Source organism: Macrobrachium rosenbergii, chromosome 44, assembly GCF_040412425.1.
Source record: "Macrobrachium rosenbergii isolate ZJJX-2024 chromosome 44, ASM4041242v1, whole genome shotgun sequence".
Taxonomy (NCBI): domain Eukaryota; kingdom Metazoa; phylum Arthropoda; class Malacostraca; order Decapoda; family Palaemonidae; genus Macrobrachium; species Macrobrachium rosenbergii.
In genome coordinates this window covers 7,926,314-7,945,747 of record NC_089784.1, presented here as the reverse complement: position 1 = coordinate 7,945,747, position 19,434 = coordinate 7,926,314, and the positions used below count along the sequence as shown (strand labels likewise).

At 37.2% G+C, this 19,434-nt stretch overlaps 1 protein-coding gene and 1 non-coding gene across 6 annotated transcripts in view; one reads left to right on the top strand and one right to left on the bottom strand.

The window, feature by feature from the left end:
* Positions 1–13,427, bottom strand: part of Smyd4-3 (SET and MYND domain containing, class 4, member 3) — a 207,643-nt gene extending 194,216 nt beyond the window's left edge. For 2 of the 5 annotated variants that reach the window (XM_067087632.1, XM_067087633.1), the window contains exon 1: positions 12,668–12,807. The gene's annotated coding sequence lies outside the window, so the exon portion shown is untranslated. Of the gene's footprint in view, positions 1–12,667 lie in introns of all 5 variants that reach the window. The other 3 variants (XM_067087636.1, XM_067087635.1, XM_067087634.1) reach the window with 3 other exon arrangements.
* On the top strand, positions 3,733–3,816 carry TRNAL-UAA (transfer RNA leucine (anticodon UAA)). Its single transcript has one exon. It is a non-coding gene; the product is annotated as a tRNA-Leu (tRNA).
* Positions 13,428–19,434: the final 6,007 nt, after the last annotated feature.

Sequence of the window (19,434 nt, the reverse complement as noted above, 5' to 3'; positions counted from 1 at the left end):
GCCCAAATGGCGCTCTCACACCGTTCTCACTTTTCTTGACCTTATCGTCGTTCGTCTACTAATGCTAATTAAAATTGCGATTACTTTTATTAATTCTGGATGATGATGCTGATGACATTTAGACCAAGCACTGGGAGCTTTCAGTCGTTCAGCTTATCAGACAGCGGAAAGAGGGAGTTAGAGTGATCGGAAAGCAAAATAGAGAGATACAGAAAATAAATGCGAATTATTATCGGTGTCTTTATGTGAAACTAGGAGAAAACCCCCCAGTTGCACTGGGAAGTAATCGTTAGAGAGGTTGACAGCAAGATCGAACACATTTGGTAATGCCTGCATTGCACCACGTGAGGTTCACTGAAGGCATAGCCCCTTACTGGGATTGTTAATGTTAAATAGTAGTAGTAGTAGTAGTAGTAGTAGTAGTAGTAGTAGTAGTAGTAGTAGTAGTAGTAGCCTTGTGATTAAGATGGAAAAGAAGGAAAACAAAAGTTGTTACTGAATTAAAATACAATTGTTTTCATAATATATTGCTTTGATATCTGTATTCTAAAGCTCTGGAAAGTCAGGCTAGGACATAGTTCGGGCATGATGACACACACACACACACACACACATATATATATATATATATATATATATATATATATATATATATATATATATATATATATATATATATATATATATATATATATATATATATATATATATATTAGTATTTTAAGTTGTTAATAAGGAAATTATTTTGGTTAATTACCTGATATTACCATTTTTGTGAAGTTGTTTATCATTAACAGTGTAACACTGAGTGTATTTAGTCGTTATCACAGTCGCTACACAAAAGCCGTAAGCCAATACTGATTTGTCAGTGACATTTAGAGTAAATGTCAGGGACCTCTCTAGTAACATCTTCACTATTTTGAGACCGAGAAGGTCTTGGAATAAATTTCCCCTTGTACTTGAGTTACAGTGATGTTGAATTTTATTTGTAAGATGGTGAAAACATCTTTGATTCCTATGGAAACTCTTACGTAATGTTAGGTGAGTGACGCCCGATCCTTATTTGTTAAAAAAGAAAATTTCTCTCTCTCTCTCTCTCTCTCTCTCTCTCTCTCTCTCTCTCTCTCTCTCTCTCTCTCTCAAAAGTTGCTCTGATTATGTTTGAAAGACTTATCAGAGTGCCGGTGAACTGCGGGACAAGTTACGGGGTGCAGTGCAAAGCTAGAATCAAAACTGAACTTCGCACTGAATTGTGAAGTCGAAGTTTTTTTTTTTTTTTTTTTTTTGTAAAGATGAGGATCGTTTGGAAAATCTGTTCCTTGGCTGCGCTGACACGGCCGAAAGCGATTTTTAAACAGCCAGGCTCTTAAGTTTGTTGCATATGTACGTCGTTAGGATTGACCGAACAGGTAAACCTCGCCTGAGACGGCTTGTATTTTCACTGCCCCCTTCCTAGCACGTTTAGGCTACCTATGAGTCAGTAATTTGTCCTGGTGTTTGTTTTAATATCTGCTCGATTATTGGTCTGACAAATCAATGTCTGTCGTGAGCAACCGAGGTTGATTAGAATTACAGTAGTCGAACATGAATCATGAAGATTATTTAGAAGTTTAGGGATAGATGGCGCATGGTTTTCCCTTGGTGCCGTACTTTTTTAGGTTATTTTATCTTTGCCAACTCGTTGTTCCACTGTACACTTTTTCCTGGATTCTGATGCCTTCGTTTAGTTAATTTTAAGGGACTTCAGGGTACACACTCAGAAGTAAAAAAAAAAAAAAAATTATATTCTATGTAATACACCATTGAAATGTCCATCTCACTATCTTATCTAAATCTAGCCATGGTTATTACAGAAAACCAAACGAAGGCGTGGGTGATAAAATTTCAGCGTTCACCTTAAAGGGATTTAGTGTTATAAAGGTTTCTTTGTAAGGCCATTTTTTTAAGAAGTATTTTCTTCTGAAAAGTGAATTACACTTTGTTGTTTATTACTCGTCTTAAGTGACACTTGGTCGCACTTTGACTATATGATGATAAACTATTAGAAGGTGTGAGAGTCAAGAGTTAGTTTCAGGAAAAGTTACCATTACATTTCATACCTTGATTAGTGATAAAAAAAATTTTGGCCTTAATTAAACTTCTTTGAAATTAAACCTTCAGTAGTTAAAAATAGGAAGTTGAATAAACCCCGTTATTTGTGAATGAGACGACACTTGTGTAGAAATAAAGAGAAAGTGAGAAAAAAAATAAGTAGAATTGGAAGAAAATGGTTGGGACACATTTGTTTTTATGAGAGAATTATGAAGCCGGATTGAAACTGCGAAAGAATTTGGGTAGAGTCAACTTATGGTTGAGAGTGAAAGTAGTGCATGAAAAAATATTAGGAGTTTATGAGTGTCGGAGAGAATAGGTGTGGTTATATGTAAAATGTGGACTAGCTATGTGAAATTAGTAACAGAGAAAAAAAAGTAAAACTACCGGAAATAAAAAATATATAGCGTTACTTTCCACCAGTCAGATTTGTCAGATTAGATTCTAGATTTCATCTTACCGAGAAATGCTCCATAAGTGGGAAGCTTGGCCGTAAGCGCATTATGCCGGTCTTTTTGAAAGTCCTTGAAAATAAAATGTCAGGAGTAACGGCAGAAGTTTCTCCAAGATTTTCTGAAAGTTTCCCCAAATGTCTTCAAAGAAAGGACCATCAAAAGTGAGGGAGTGAAAGTAGTTAACCTGTTATGGTTAGGTTTGGGGATTCTTCTAGATTTGAAGATCAGCGGAGGCTTCTCCAAGTTTTCTGTTGGCCTAAAATTTCATATTGGAGCTGACCACAAATGTGCGAGGAAGGATAGTTTTAGAGTTGTGTTCACTCTGGGTTCAATTGACCTCCAATCACGGCGTTCGTATATATTTAAACTTTTTTAGTACCGTAACGTTAAATCTTTTCTTTATTCTATTTTTCTAATATTCGAATCATAAATCATTAAAACGAATATCATTCGCATTCTCCACTGTATCACTGCATGAAGTTTATTGTTATACATTAAATGCTTATCTTGGCGCCACTCACTTGGGCTTTTCCTTTCAAGTGGGTGTAATGCAGTATATTGGGCTGCTAGTCTTAAGAATATGAATGCAAACTTGAGCATAGTTGGGGCCACACCCATTTATACTTGTACAGATTAGACAATCACACTTAATACAGAAGGCCGGGACAACTGGGAGTTACATTTCGTAATTATGCGGAGGAACTTAATCTATTCAGTTCGCTTAATTACTAGGAAGAATTCAAGGACAGCGATTATTTTACCAATACAAACTTGAGAAGGTTTCATAGCGTCAACCTTAGGATAGGCCTATAGCACGGTAGTGTTCATTCTCATTTCAAAATAGATGACTGAATGCTATTGAACTGTTAATACTTTCATTTATTGAAATATCAGAATAAAAAGGACTGAGTCTAGTTGTTGAATATTTTCTATATATTTGGAACTGCTAGTGAAAGTTCAGTTTTCAGAATTCATCGCGATGTATTCATCACCAAGAAAAGTTGCTCGCTTGTAATGAACCAGTAACAAACAGTACGTTGTATCTTTGAAATCAGCTCACCGTCTGACTGCGAATGGTTTTCAGATTTTCGTTGACGTAACCTTATGAATACGTGACGAAGGAACTAGGAAGAGTTATCGTCCACGCGGGGACTTCCTAAGTCAATGTTGCTCTTCCTAGCATCAAGTCAGGTTGGCCGAGCGGTCTAAGGCGCCAGATTTAAGCTCTGGTACTCGTGAGAGTGCGTGGGTTCGAACCCCACACCTGACAGACAAAAGGAATGGTCATAACTTTTGTATGAGTAATGATTGCTGAAGATAAGTCGAGGAAAAATTTGAGATATAAATATGATCAGGTGTGATGCTCCATTGTTTCATTCTGCTTCTTTTCAGTCCAGGAGCTCTTTGGCGGTTAAGCATCCGTTCCTTTCACTTTTCTTTTGCTTTTTTGATTGGACTAACAGTGTTCCGTGGTCTTTGGTATAGATGTATTGTTTGGGTGTAAACTCGAGTACGCTTTTGTTCATTATTTATGTGTTTGTATGTGGTATCAGTCAGTAGCAGTTGCATATGTTCGTTATTATGCACTGATAATCAGTACATATATATGCAGTTTTTCTTATTGTTGTTTGTTAATTGCATATAGATATATCTACCACATTTATTGATATTTACTGCATGATGTGTGTATTATATATATATATATTATATATCTATATATATCTATATATCTATATATATATATATATATATATATATATATATATATGAGTAAGAACTGTAAAGGGAAAATGAAAAAGAAATTAATACATATATATATATATATATATATATACATATATATAATTATATAATTTTATTTCCAGTTATTATATATATGTATTGATTCCATTAATTTCTTTTTCTCAGGACATTTCTGTGTCTACTGTAAGCGTAATGATAATAATAATAATAATAATAATAATAATAATAATAATAATAATAATAATAATAATAATAATAATAATAATAATAATAATAATAATAATAATAATACAGTTATTTCATGAGAAATCATCTGAAAGCTAGCTTGTTTCAATTCTGTTGTGCTGTGGTAACTTACATGTTTTGGCTATATGTGACGGGATAAGTTTATACCTTAATATCATAAGCTCTCACGCGTTTTTTGAACCATATTCTAAACTTGTTCAACATTAAAACCAGAGTTTCAATTATAGTTTTGATTTGTCATCGGCAGGTGAAGTACATTTTAATAAGACTCCATGCTGATGTTTCTCGAAATTCACACGTAAATTAAAGAGAAAGCGTACTTTTATCATTCAATAATGTTATTTTTTATATTGTTAGACGTTTTCCTCGTTAAGTTCATGCTAAAGTTCGTTTTTACTTTTGCTACCAGTCTACATAACGAGATCCATGAAAAGGCTTCCTTTTGCTATTATATTCTAATAAAACCTTCACCTTATTTTACCTATTCCTCGGCGCCATTGGAAAAAGCGGTAATAAATTTCTACTGGAAAGCATCAACGCCTTGTAAAGTGGTTAGTGGTCAAAAGAACGTCGTTGGGATTAACACCATCACAGGTGGCTTTATCTGGCATTTGATCACTTGTTGGGTAATTCCATGCTCCTCTTGGATGGTTCATTTGTCACGCTTCCGAACGGGATCGGGGTCGTTTGTTCATTTAGCCCAGTTTCCATTTTTCCCCCCTTTTCATTCCGCTGGCTTTGCATGCCTATTGTGTATGATATGTATGTCATACGTTGGTGGTACATGCTGTTTTTGTGCTTGGTAGTGGATTCTTTTGTTTTATTCGTGCTCGGTTGTCGATTCTTTTGTTTTGTTAACGTATTTTCTGTTTTTTATCACATTTTAACTACCTTAGCTTTTTTTTTTTTGAATTGGGAACATTCTGTTCGTTTAGAGTTTCTTTACTAGCTGGTTCTGAATGAAAATGCGCTTAAAAAGAAAGAACTGCAGAAGAAAATCCCAACAAAACGAAGCCGATTCTTCTTGAAGTTCGAAAAAGTTTAGATGTGTTCTCTCCAGCATATTATTTTATAGTATTCCTAATTGGGTAAATTGTTGTTCAGATTCATAACACACGGCTGTATGTATCTCATACATATAAATTCCTTTGGAAAAGATGTAGCAGAATTGTTAAGAACATATAAATTCCTTTGGAAAAGATGTAGCAGAATTGTCTCTCAACTTTCGTCGCACAGTTCCGACGTCTTTTTTCTTATCTTAACCACAGCCATCTTATCACTCTCCGTACCATCCAAAGTTTCTTCCTGTTAGTTCCTTATACCTCCGGTCTCGTATCTTATCTCAACAAATGCTCATACCACTGTAGGGTTCTGTATTGTCACTTGTTTTCTCAAAAGGAAACCAGAGCCTTTTTAGACGATTTATTCCTTATCGTCATGCCATACCGTCCCATAAATATAGTACCACCCTGCTTGTTTTTCACCTACGGGTGAAGTGGTATTGTCGTTCTCACCCTAAGATATTTTTCCGATGAGGTGGCTTTTGGATGATTCTGTATTTTTATGCTTTTGTACCTCATTTTTTCTTTTGTAAATGTGTGTCTGTGTATGTGTAAGAGTTATTCTTTATAAGTTGAAATATTTGTCTAATTTGTAATGTTTTGGTACCTTCGAACGCTGCGCAGTTTATGGTTACTCATTTGTTTTCGTATCTGCCGTTTTAATTCTACTAGCACTGTGAATTATTTAATTTTTGTTCATAAGGTTTTGTGAATATTTACTTTTCCTGGAATACAATGAAATTCTCTGGTTTTCTTGTTACTTGTTTACAAGGGAATGATTTTGGAATGATTTGCAAATGTTATTCCATTTGCTTTTAGAAGTTGCATTGGCTCGTTATTATATTCGTGACTTTGTTTCTGACTCACAGTTTACAATTCATTGCAGGGGATATAATTTATGTAATTAAAGGGTATTCCGTATATGATTATGAAATATGAAATTACTTAATAATGTTTGTTGAGAATTTCTAAAAAGTAATTCTCTCTCTCTCTCTCTCTCTCTCTCTCTCTCTCTCTCTCTCTCTCTCTCTCATTTTTTTATCTGCCTCTCACTAGAATCTCATCTCGTTTTGCTAAATGTTAACAAATGAAGTGCCACTTATTTTTAGTGACAGCAACTGGGAATACATTCTTTCTTCAAGTGTGTACCCTAAGAAGGGGTTGTATTGCAGCATCACATGTAATTGAGTTGAGCTTGCGCCTCTCTCTCTCTCTCTCTCTCTCTCTCTCTCTCTCTCTCTCTCTCTCTCTCTCTCTCAAACACACACACATTTACATGACTATAGGCTTGGGAAGCTGTACATACAATTTAGCACTTTTTTAATTTTTTCCCCCATCATTTTCCCTGTATGCATTACCAAGTTATACACAGTAGGTTGCCCGTCCTATCGTCCATTGCAAGAACAAAATGCATATGTAATCTTTTCACGGGAACCAAGAGTACAAACCTTACATTATGACATGCACACTTCAGGCAAGCAAAGAGGAAGGCTATTCCACAGATTATAGGTTGAGAGGAGGAAAGAGAAAGGGTTCAGTGGTGGGTATTATTTCATTCATACTTTCCTGAAAGCGTATATCGTGGGGACAGGAGGGATTCACCAGACGTCCATTTCTTTCTTGCGAATGATGTGCAGTAGTGGCTTGATCTTTCAAGTAGAATCTAAAATTCTGTTTGAAGGTTTGGACCCAAGTAAATTCACACACAGAGATAAACCATTCATATTTTTATGGCTGCAATCTTGTGAGGCTTCTTTGTTTCCTTACTGGTAGTATCGTCGTTCCTAACCGTTTTCGGGATGAGGGCCCAGTGGTATGCCTCTCTCTCTCTCTCTCTCTCTCTCTCTCTCTCTCTCTCTCTCTCTCTCTCCTTCGGGTATTTGCTCTCATTCCCATTGCCTTTCAAGTGTTAAAAAAAAATTAACCAGTTGGAATCAGATACCAAGCACTTCACCTTTACATCATGCGAATTCCTGCGCCCAAGAAGCCGTAATGTACCCGAATTGTGTAAGGGAGACGTCTATTGAGAATCATTTCAGTGACCATTAGGTCATTTTGGTGCCCATTAGTTAGTTGTAGGGTAAATGACAATCCGGCCCCTTACACCATTTCCCCCCTACGATTGACGAAAATGACTGTCAAAGGCCACAGCGGCGCTGCTTCAACACATGCGGGTCTGTACCCAGAGAGGGAGGGAGGGGCCTTGATGGCGGGGAAGTGAGAGCGAAAGAGAAGAAACTTTCTCTCATACGTTCACGAAGGAGAGAGACTTTGTCACATGATCACGAAGGAACTATGAAGAAAGAAAAAGCTTTATTCTTGCATTTGCTTATGATAAATTTTATATATATATATATATATATATATATATATATATATATATATATATATATATATATATTATATATACACATACATATATAGGTATGTATGTGCAGTAAAAATATGTGTGTGTGTGTATTTACGTTATATATACTCACATATACAGTATATATATATATTTGTATATTTCTTTTTTTCACTTTTGGCAGAGCTGAGAGAGAGAGAGAGAGAGAGAGAGAGAGAGAGAGAGAGAGAGAGAGAGAGAGAGAGAGAGAGAGAGAGAGAGAGAGAGAGAGAGCTAGCTCTCTTCTTTTCACGAGAGGAAAAGGAACCTTCCTCCATTAACTCATGTACTAGTGAGAAAGAATGAACAAACTCTCTTCTCATTGATAGCGAAATAAATCATTTTGTTTTCCTCGTACTTTTCCTCTCGGAGAAGAAGTAATAAAGGGAAAACCCGAAGTGCTACAGGAAGGGAAAGGGAAGGGATTGATCAGCTCCAGAGATAAAAACACAAGGGGGAAGGAAGGCCGGGCTCACGTTTCCTAACCTCCCGAGTACAGCTTGCTAGGAGTTGCTGCAAAGGGAATGTTAAGTGGAAATACGTGTGGATAGACGGAGGAAGATTCCATTAGGGGCTTTCTTGTTTTTGTTAATTAGGTTATGTTCCGGTTTCTGGTCGCCACGGTGATGAAAATGTTGCCTCGGTTTTGGTATGGCCTTATTGATGAAATTAGTTTTGTTATTATGGTGATGTTAGCTTTGATGGGTAATTTGTATGATTGGTTGTCGTTGTTTTAACGTTTAACATTAGTTGAATATAATATTACCATTAAGGTAAAATTAAATGTGACGAGTTAATCTTCAAACGACAATGTTGCATTGCATTTCTTTAGGATCTTATTCCAACTGGAATAGCTCATGGCAGTGTTACCAAGAGTTTAGATCAATATTCCGTGATATTCCTATGGTGAAAGACCTCTTTCTATGACATAGAAAGACTTGTGTTCCTACGGTGAAAGACTTCATAGGAAAGATACTGGAGTTAGTGGAAAGAGAGCAATGTCGCCCACAGAATTCAGTAGGTGAGAACCTTTCTGGAAATTGTATATACTGCATGCAAGACATTCTCTCTCTCTCTCTCTCTCTCTCTCTCTCTCTCTCTCTCTCTCTCTCTCTCTCACACACACACACACACATTTATGAGATAAGGTATGAGTTGGTTCGTGGGAATTTTGTATGACTTTTTTTGTTATTAAGTTATGGATAATATTCAAGTTGAGTAGAAATAGTATGGATAATATTCATGTTGGAGTAGAAGTAGTAGAGTAGTATCAGTAACTGTAGGTGTGACAGTGATGGTGACAACATTACCGGTATTGATTGCAGTGACTTACATAGACAGTGTTAATATCGACTTTTTTTCTTAACTTTACCATCTTATCCAATACTTCAACAACCTCCAGTTTTGAAGATTAGGCTAGAGGTTAGAGTATAAGATTTAGGCTAAAGGTCATTCAGCGCTGAAACGGAAATTGACAGTAAAAAGGATCAAAAGGTGTTAACATGAAGAAAACCTCGCTGTTGCCCTGTGAAACAATTGTTAGGAGAGGGTGGAAAGTAAGATGGAAGAAGGAGATATGGACGGAGGTGTAGCAAAGGGAATGAAAGGTGTTGCAGAAAGGGGCTGATGGGACGCTGCAAAGAACCCCAAGTAATGCCTACAGTGCACCACCACCCCGCTACGGGGTCCAGTTCTGAAGAGAAATTCGATCCGAAAGTGAAAATGAAAAAGAAAAAAAGGAACCCCTACTCCCTTTCTAGAGACCGGGAAGTCACATACTTAAGTTTGAGGACATGTTCACCATTATTCCATGTTTGGAACTTAAGGGATTCTTTCTTTTCCAATCCAGTTGTAAAAATTTCTAATGGGAAGATTGAAGAAGCGAAAATTTTGAGGGCTTAATTAGCTTACGCCTAAAGGTCAGTGAAAAAGAGACTTCTCTACTAAATAGGCGATTTCATGTTTCCTTCCAGTACACGTTATCCAGTCTCGGTTGTTAGGGCCGAGTCCAAAAGTCCTCACCAGGCTTCTGATATACATAAACTCCTTACTATATTTACAGGCGAATTTAAGGGAGGGGCACGTGCTGGTGTATGGTCAACTTAATTTAAACCAACCAACCACGGGATCCTAATTGTTGCTGCTGAAAAAAAGAAATGCTTAGGGCAACTCCTCTTGTGGTTTCCATTTTCCGCTTTGATAACAGTTGGTTTATTTTTCCCTCCCCGTATTTCTTCTTTCCCTCTCCAGGACCTTTTGAAGGGAGACGGTTTCAAATTAGATTTGCCAGAGGAGAGGAGGACTGCGTAATTAGTTTTAGCATTTAGATGTCATTTGCGGAATTTCCGAGCTTTTTAGAATTATTTTTTTTTTAGAACGGTTTTCAAATGTATTTTTTGTTCATTTACGCTTTTTGTGTGTGTTGTGTGTTTGTGTGTGAGAGAGAGAGAGAGAGAGAGAGAGAGAGAGAGAGAGAGAGAGAGAGAGAGAGAGAGAGAGGTGGGGTGTGTGTTGTAGACCAACTATTTTTTTTTTTTTTGTATAACACTAACAAAACGCAAGTGTTGTAAAATTACATATTGTATTTGATACATATGTACACTGTGCCACAGTTCTCACGAATAATGCATGAGTATTCTTATTCTGTATCGAAAAAAAATTTTCGAAACAGGACAAGAATAACACAAATTCTAGAGAGCATTCTGGAAAGCACAGAATGCAGTTGGTGTGAATACTCCCACGAGTCAGAATGCGCAGACTCTCGTTCGGTTTACAAGCGTACATTGACACCACTAACTAGAGCGAATATTCTCCCCGTCTCTGGTGTTACAAGACCCCGGTCTTCGAGCCCTCGCAGACATTGGCCACAGGTAGTCATGGCTAAAATTGTAATAAACGTTAGCTCTCCTCTTGGATCGATTATGCTCACGTGGCTGCCTATGAGATTGCACAGTTGAATTTTACTGCTTGCATAATCCGTTAACTTTACCTTGAACCCGTCAGATAGGATGTCGGGGTAGAGAGAGAGAGAGAGAGAGAGAGAGAGAAACTGGTCATGCAAGTAGGAATATCCTCCGATAGACAATGTACACGCACATGCACCACACACGCTCATGCACACACACACAGACACACACACACACACCACACTCACAAATGCGCGTTGGAGACCTCTGCAAGTACTTGAGTCGAGATTAACTTAGTATGTCACCCTTATCTTACATACAGTTTGCACCGCTGAGCTAGAAAATAATTTAGCTAATGTTTGGGACGACGATACTACTAACTTTGATTAGTGGTTCACATGGCTTGAAATTAATGAGCAAATGTTATATACAGACGGTAAAGAAAGATTACTTTCACATCGATAAAAACTTACTTTCACATCGATAATGAGGCCTTACTTGAGGAATTTATAGAGACGCGTTACTCTTGTACAAGTTACTGTTATTTTTGTTCAGTATACATACGTTCATACGTGCATACATACACAGACAGTATTATATTGTTTACATACATACACATATATACAATATTATATTGTTTATATATATATGTGTGTATATATATATATATATATATATATATATATATATATATATATATATATATATATATATATATAGTGTGTGTGTGTGTGTATGTATGTTATAAGGCATTGTTCTCACGTTTCATATTCATAAATATATTTGAACTCTGTTGTGTGTTTATGTGTTTATATATAGTATGTTAGTATCTAAACGTAACTATGTTCATAATTTTTATTATTAGCATATGGTTATCTGCCTTTATTGTTATTACTTTGACATAATCATAACTCTTATCCTCATATTTGAGAACGGCAGTGACATCTGGCAACCGCCGCCGAGCCTGGCACCCCACCCAAAATAGTGCCACCGGTGATGTGTCTCGATCCATACACATGTCCCGGGCATAGTTTTCGTTATTGCTCCAATGGACGTTCTTTCTCTTAAGATTTTCCTCGGTCCTTAAAGTAATTCATAATATCAGACTGCAAGTATTGAATGGAAGCAACTGTTAAAAATGCGAAATGTTCTGAGTCACGGTTCACTATTGTTCCGAACGAGCGCTGAGAGGGGGACCCCTTCATACCATGCCTTTCATAACGCGTTCTGTTCTTACATTTTTCAAAAGTAATATGTTATTTGGGTAAATAAATCTTTCACAGTCTTGTTCCAGATATTCTTGTTATTGCAAAAATGAATTAGGAATTGCGCGATTTTTCAGACATCCCACTCGGAAGAATTGGGTACTTGCGGAAATGGTTGACGGCCTATGCTGTACAATCGTCGTTACCGAACTGGCTAATCCCCTCGAATATGGGAAAATAATCTCACGCCCTGAGATGGTTACTTTATCATATTTTCAAGTAGTCCATTTGATCAATCTCTATGTACATTCTAGTAGATACTTCCCCTATGTTGTGAGCGATCCATTGCCGAATTATTCACGACCAAGAAGCGAGGCGGATGATTAAAATAAACCCCACGAGGTTTTCCACCGACATTTTTTTTAGAGTTCCTTTGGAAACGTTTGCAGCTTTCATCGCAAATAACGAAAATATTGCTTTCCTTCAAATGAATGTATATTTCATTTGCGCTTCATGTAACTCCAAAGGTGTAATTTGCCTCACCTGCAGGATTTTCATATTTGTACCAACTAACCTTGTAGTTCCTTCGGCGCCGATAAGATGAGGGAGAATAAACCTCTGCCGTGTACTTCTGTGTAAAGCGAAGACGTCTAAGGTGACCTGAAGGGAAGGTCTTCAGATCAGTCACAAGTAAATTTTCCTCAGGGGCACTGAACACAATTCTGATGGGCACGAGAGACCGACTGGGGTAGGTGTGCGCACTGCCCCAAGTTTTGGGTACTGGGACTTCGAGAACGCGAAGCCCCGAGAGTTCTAGAGAGGCCACAGAGAAAGACACAAACAACCAGGAGCTAAAAATATAACCACGAGAAAGATGAGGAGGAGGAGGAAGAGGAAGGAGGAGGAGGGAAGGAAGGAAGGAAGAAACGCGAAACGTCGAGAAACAGGTGGGAGAGTCAGGCTGAGGAGGAGGAGGACGGAGGGAAACACGATTATATCACTGTAACACACACTAACGTTGCGCTGATCCTGATTTCGATTTTATTTTCCTTTCGTTTGCTTTGGGAGAAAAAAAAATGACAATCATGAACGATTCGATTAATTATATTTTAATGAATTCGGTTGTCAAGCCAGGCGGTGTATTAACAGGGCGACCTGTGGTACCCAGGGTAAAAAAAAGGAGATTTGAAGAGATGAAAAGTGGTCGCTCTGGGTGTGGGAGCGGTGGAAGCGACGCAGGAGGAGGAGGAGGAGAAGGACCGGCGCGCTCCTCTTCCCGAGCTGCCACGCGGAACACTGACTGACTGACACTGCTGATACTCTCACTCAAGCTCAGGCTCAGGGAAAAAGGGCTCCCAAGCCCAGAGCATCAGCCTCTCTCTCTCTCTCTCTCTCTCTCTCTCTCTCTTTCTCTCCTTCCTTCCTCAGCTGTAGCCAGGTCCAGCAGCGGCAGCAGCAGCAGTCGTCTGCCACCCATCCACCCACCAAGCTGACACACCCACTATCCTCATTCATTCTCGTTGTCCGTCTAAGGCACACCCATTGTGTTCCGAGGACACACCCATCACCTAACAAGGTACTGAAGAAGATATTGGAAGGAAGGTCACTTTCTCGAGGCAGTCGTACGCAGACACCATTCCCTTACGAAATTGTCGTTATGTATCCAAAGTAAAAACCTTAAAGGTTATGTTCATAACAAAGAGCCTTTCAAGTAAAATCAACAAGAAAGCTGTTTAGAAGATGCACGAGAATGAAATGGAATAACAGAACTGTTAAGATTCATTTTATGGGGAAAAGTAATGATGTGAATGATTTGTTGTTGTAAATTTCAGATACTTTAATAGAAAAAAAAAAGCACACAAACCTACCCGATAAAACACTCGAGACTGCATACCTCCCCATTTCAGAACTCATCAAAAAAAAAAAAACCTGGCTCTTCATTAGAATCCAGATCCATCTCACAATTCAAATCAACTCCTCCGGGGATCATTGTCCATCTGCCTCAACACTGATTATTTCAAAACCGCCTCTAACTTATTGTAGTAGCTTGTAAGGAATATAGTCAGATTCAGAACCTCCTCCAGATGTAACTTACCCACACATCCGGTAGGTGTTCCATTGACTGTCATAGATAACTCCTGAGATTGACTGTGGACACCTGGAAAAATCCTGGAACCTCATCCAGATTCATCTCGGAATCCAGTCACCTCTTTCTTGACCCATTATCCATTCAAGATATTGTTGTTTTCTTCGATTATTTTATCTCTTTTACGCTTCCTTAGGAATAATTTCAGAAATTATATCACCCCTTTTTCTTATTACTGATTTCCCTTTTTGTTAGATTAAAATGGTTAGACATTTCTACGCCAGATAGGTCATCATTCAAGAATGGTGTTAGCAATATACAGATTTAAAAAAAAAATTTTATAGCAAGTCCAGTAGTTGTGTGATGGAGGGTCTTGTCAGGTAACAATCTTTTACTTCCAAAATTACAATCTAAATTAAACATTCCAGAGGACTGAATTCAGACAAAATTTATAAGAAATACTTACAAAAGCTTTTGGAGGAAGTCTTTTAATTCTTTGATTATTCCATGGAATACTAAAGGAATTAAAAGATTTCCTCCAGGTAGACAGATCTTCAAGCAGATTTAAATAATTTTTCAGTATTCTGATTTGTTAGGGATTAACTTCATCCCCCATGATTTGCATGTGCATTAATTTTAGCTAGATCTCTGTTAAAAGATTAAGCAACCACGAGTGTATAATTATGAGGATGAGAATCCTTACAAGAGGTAAAGTGTTAGAGAAGTTGGTCGCCATGATGGAGCCGACATATCAGTATGATAAGTTACCCTCCAGGATAACTACTTGGCTGAACTTCAGTATTAAATGTTTTGATGATAAGCATCAAAGGGAAAAGGCGAAGAAAAGATAAGGATTAACTGCCTTTTCCATTAACCCTTCCTAACACAACATTCTAAATAATAAGTGGAAGAGAAAATTAATGTTGAAATCTACTTGACCTCTTATAGACCAAAAGTTGTGTAGGGAAAAGAAATTTTTCTTTTAATAGTTTTCCTTTCTCTATTTGTGACAAACAAGTCATAAATACCAAAACTCATTAAAGAGTGCTCAATGAACATATTATGTTTTAAGTTTGTCCCTCATATGGCACTTTGGTCCTTTGGTTACAAAAGTTTCTTATAAACTAAATTTTCACACTTCGTCTTGCTGCCTTTCATTGTATACTTAGTTTTGAATAAACATTTAAAGATTATGAATCTTAAAACTCAAGTAAAAAAAAGATAAATTTTTTGAAAATTTGTTGGAAGCACACTTTCAGCTACTCATTTTACCCTATGTGGAACTTCAAGAAACAATTTGATTTTTAGTTGAGGCACAAATGAACTTCACACTTTCTACATTTGATAGTTGCTTTAGATTTGCAGTCAGGAAACTTGCATCTCTGACGCTCAGAGGGGATCGGCCAGTGACCAACTCTATCAACTCTGACATCCATTGTTGGGGTTGGTGCTGTGGGTCCCCTTTTCTTCTTAGCAGTCAGCTTCTTCTCCACTTCAGAGATGCTTCGACGTCCTCTTTTCTTTGCCCCATCTTTCTTATATTTCAGAAGGCTTTCTGCAACCTCTGACTTAAATTTTGATGAATCCAACACCTTTTGCTTTGGCGTTCTTATCATCAATGAGCTTACACCCTTTCAGCCTCTTCTGCCTTATTGTTCCTAATGCATAGGTTCCCTTTTTCTTTAACTCAATCATAAGTTGTAGTGAGAAAAACCAGTTATCAAAAAAGAGAAGGTGAGACGTGTTTACTGGATTTATTTGAGGCAAGTCCTAGTACAACATTTGAACCTGCACCAAGGTCTGGTTCATTAGGTGCTGCCTCAGTTTTCCCCGTACATATTTCAAAATTATGAACCAATCCATTGGTGTCACAGAGTACAAAGATCTTATATCCCCATTTGTTTGACTATTTTTGGGGTTGTACTGCTGTAGGCTAGATTTATTTACCTTTATATGGCACAATTTGCTCATCAATGCATGCCCTTCATTTGTTGGAGGGGGATTTCTTGACATTTCTGAAGCAATTCATCAGTCAGAGGTCTAATTTTGAAAAACTTATCCCTCTTTTCATCTGTAAGTGCAGGCATGTTTCAATTATCATTGAAGTGTGAATATTTCTTCAATTCCTCCCATCGCTTACGTGAAAATACATCAGCAATTTGTGGTACCCTACAAGACTTCCTCCAATACATACGAGTTCTAGGGAAATGAAATATGGTACTGTATGTCACAGTGCCAGTAAACTGTTCCAATTCTTCCACACTAAGATTCAAAGAAAATCCTTGCCGAGTTGCATATGAATTTGATTGATCAACAATATTTTGTAAAATTTCATTATCAAAGAAATGCTCGAAGCATTCCAATGGGGTTTTCAGGGATGTAGATTCCGTCAAGTTTCCCTTCCATTCTGGAACTTCATGGCTCTTGTCAGCGATTTGCACAGCTTTCCAAACAGCTCGCCTCCCCCTTTCACTGGCTCCAGAAGGCTGGTGCTTATGTTCACTGCACCTAGTTGCCTCATTATCTGCAAAATATCAAGGTGAGAATATAACAGTGTTCAAGGCATGAGGACTTCCATAAAAACATCCATTTATTTACATTATATTACTGAAATATTATTTTGACAGTATCACATTTCCTTGATATTATATTATGTATGCTGAATCCTAATACGAGTAATATATATATATATATATATATATATATATATATATATATATATATATATATATATATATATATACATACATACATACATACATATACATAGGTATAAAATCGTTTTGTCTCCATTTGCTTATACACTAAACTGATAAAAACGCAAATATGATGGCTATGTGTCATAAAAGACCCACACATGATTTATGCACATGTAGCCCCTTCGACCCCCAGATAAGACATTTTATGTCATTCAGGTTATTTTGCCAACTCTTAATTTGGCGTTTCCTGAATTCAGGTGTGTCAGTCTTATTTTCTGTTTCTTTATATTTATTTATCTATCGCTTTTTTCCCATAACTTATCTCTGCATGCTGATATCTCTTTGGGTTGATGGTCTGTTGACTATCCGTAAGAATTTTCAGATGAAGATTTAAAGAAAGAAAAAGTGAGGATGTGACACAAGATGCGCGAAAGGAGAGTCGAAAGTTAAAAGTTTATCCCAAACTGCGAGGCGGTTTGATAAATTTATTAAAGCTTAAATCGCACTCTTTTACCTTCACAGTCCTTTGCCAAGTTTCCACTAGAATTGGTCTGTAGATGGGTGTTAGCTTATATGTTCATCTGCACCACGATTGAGCATTTTGTGATGAAAAGATTGGTCTACGATGGTTGCTTCAAGCAAGATATTTCATAATTTTTAATACTGGTTATTTGTCTTGCTAGAAGGCAACTTAAATAAAGAATAAATGGCGTATTTTCCAAGGTAAACTAAAATGACAAAAGTATCTGTGTATTTTGTTAGATATTATTATTATTATTATTATTATTATTATTATTATTATTATTATTATTATTATTATTCAGAAGGTAAAACCTATTCACATGATTGAAGCTTCCAAAAAATATAGTTTTCTTTTGAAAGAAGTAACAGAAGGGAATAGGAAATACAGAAAGAAGAAATAAGTTATTATAAAAGAAAAATTAATTCACAATTTGATAAGTAAATAGATAAAATGTAAGTAAATGTTAATGCAAGGAGAAATGCTTTAGCGTAGTAGTGCATTTCATCATTTCATCTTCGCTTGAACTTCTAAGGTTCCAGTTGCGCTACATCCTCAGAGTTAAGGACCTCTGGAATTGAGGAGGTCGATAGTGAGGCGTATTCACTGCATATACAGTAGGTGATGGTGTTCAGTAAATCTGGTCACTCTTGGCGGGAAAAGAGGATCAGGAATCAATTGTGAATGTGAAGGATCTTTGTTGAAATACAGGTTTTGAAAAATTGACAAACGAGAGACCATCTGTTGATGGTCCGAGTCATAACTGCTCATGACAGGAAACAGAAACCTACTACCACAAACCACTCTTTCTGAAAGAGTATATCTCTGTCAGAGGTAGATATCTACTTAGGAGAACAGTATTCTAGTAAAAGGACAAATAACATAAAACATTTTGCATTGATTTTATCACTGTTATAAATATATGAGGTCCTATGTACAATACATAATTTCCATGCGGCCTTTGCTGACACTCCGATGTTTCTCAAAAGTTAAGTACACCTAGAAGAATTAAAGAATAATTAAAGCTTCAGAATCATTTAGCAAAGTCCCATCCACCTGAAGGGTAGGATGGGGTGGAAAATCAGTACGAGATCTACTAATCAGTTTTTTCATTTTACTGGAGTTCAGCTTCATATCCCACCGACTGCACCATTCACCAATCCGCCCCATGTCACTATTGAGACTAAAGGCAGGTTCATTTCTCATAAGTGGAGACTTCTATACCCACAAGTGCTGCATCATCGGAACACTGAACAATCTTGTTTTCCAGGCCAACTGCCATATCACTTTTATACGCTAAATATAACAGTGGACCAATAACACTACCCTGTGAAACTCCAGACACAAAAGGTCTTGGTTCGGTAAAGATCCCATACTCATCAACTCACTACTGCCTACCTGTATGGAAATATTGAAGTAATCCTAAAACAAATCCACCCGCTCCAGAACTCTGAAGTTTAAATGGAAATGCCTTATGATTTATTAAATCTAAAGCAGGACAAAATTCTATTTAAAAGGCTACACTCATAACTCTTATCAAGGTTCTCTTGCAAATGGCATTTCAAGTTCAGAAGAGCATTGCAGGTGCCTAACTGCTTCATGTGTGCATATTGACTGTCAGCTAACAGTTCTTTGGATTCCGCATACTTATGAAGTGGCTTTAAAATAAGTTTTTCAGCAACTTTGGAGAGCACAGGGAGAAACGAAACTGGCTTGTAGTTATTGCAGTCTGCAGATATGCTACTCTTTGGAATAGGCACTGTATTACTAAGCTTGCAGTTCCTCGTTGGAAAGGTTGGTATAGTTCTCGGCTAGCACACCGCTGGGCCCGCGTTCAAATCTCCGGCCGGCCAATGAAGAATTAGAGGAATTTATTTCTGGTAATAAAAATTCATTTCTAGCTATAATGTGGCTCGGATTCCACAATAAGCTGTAGGTCCCTTTGCTAGGTAACCAATTGGTTCTTAGCCACGTAAAATAAGTCTAATCCTTCGGGCCAGCCCTAGGAGAGCTGTTAATCAGCTCAGTGGTCTGGT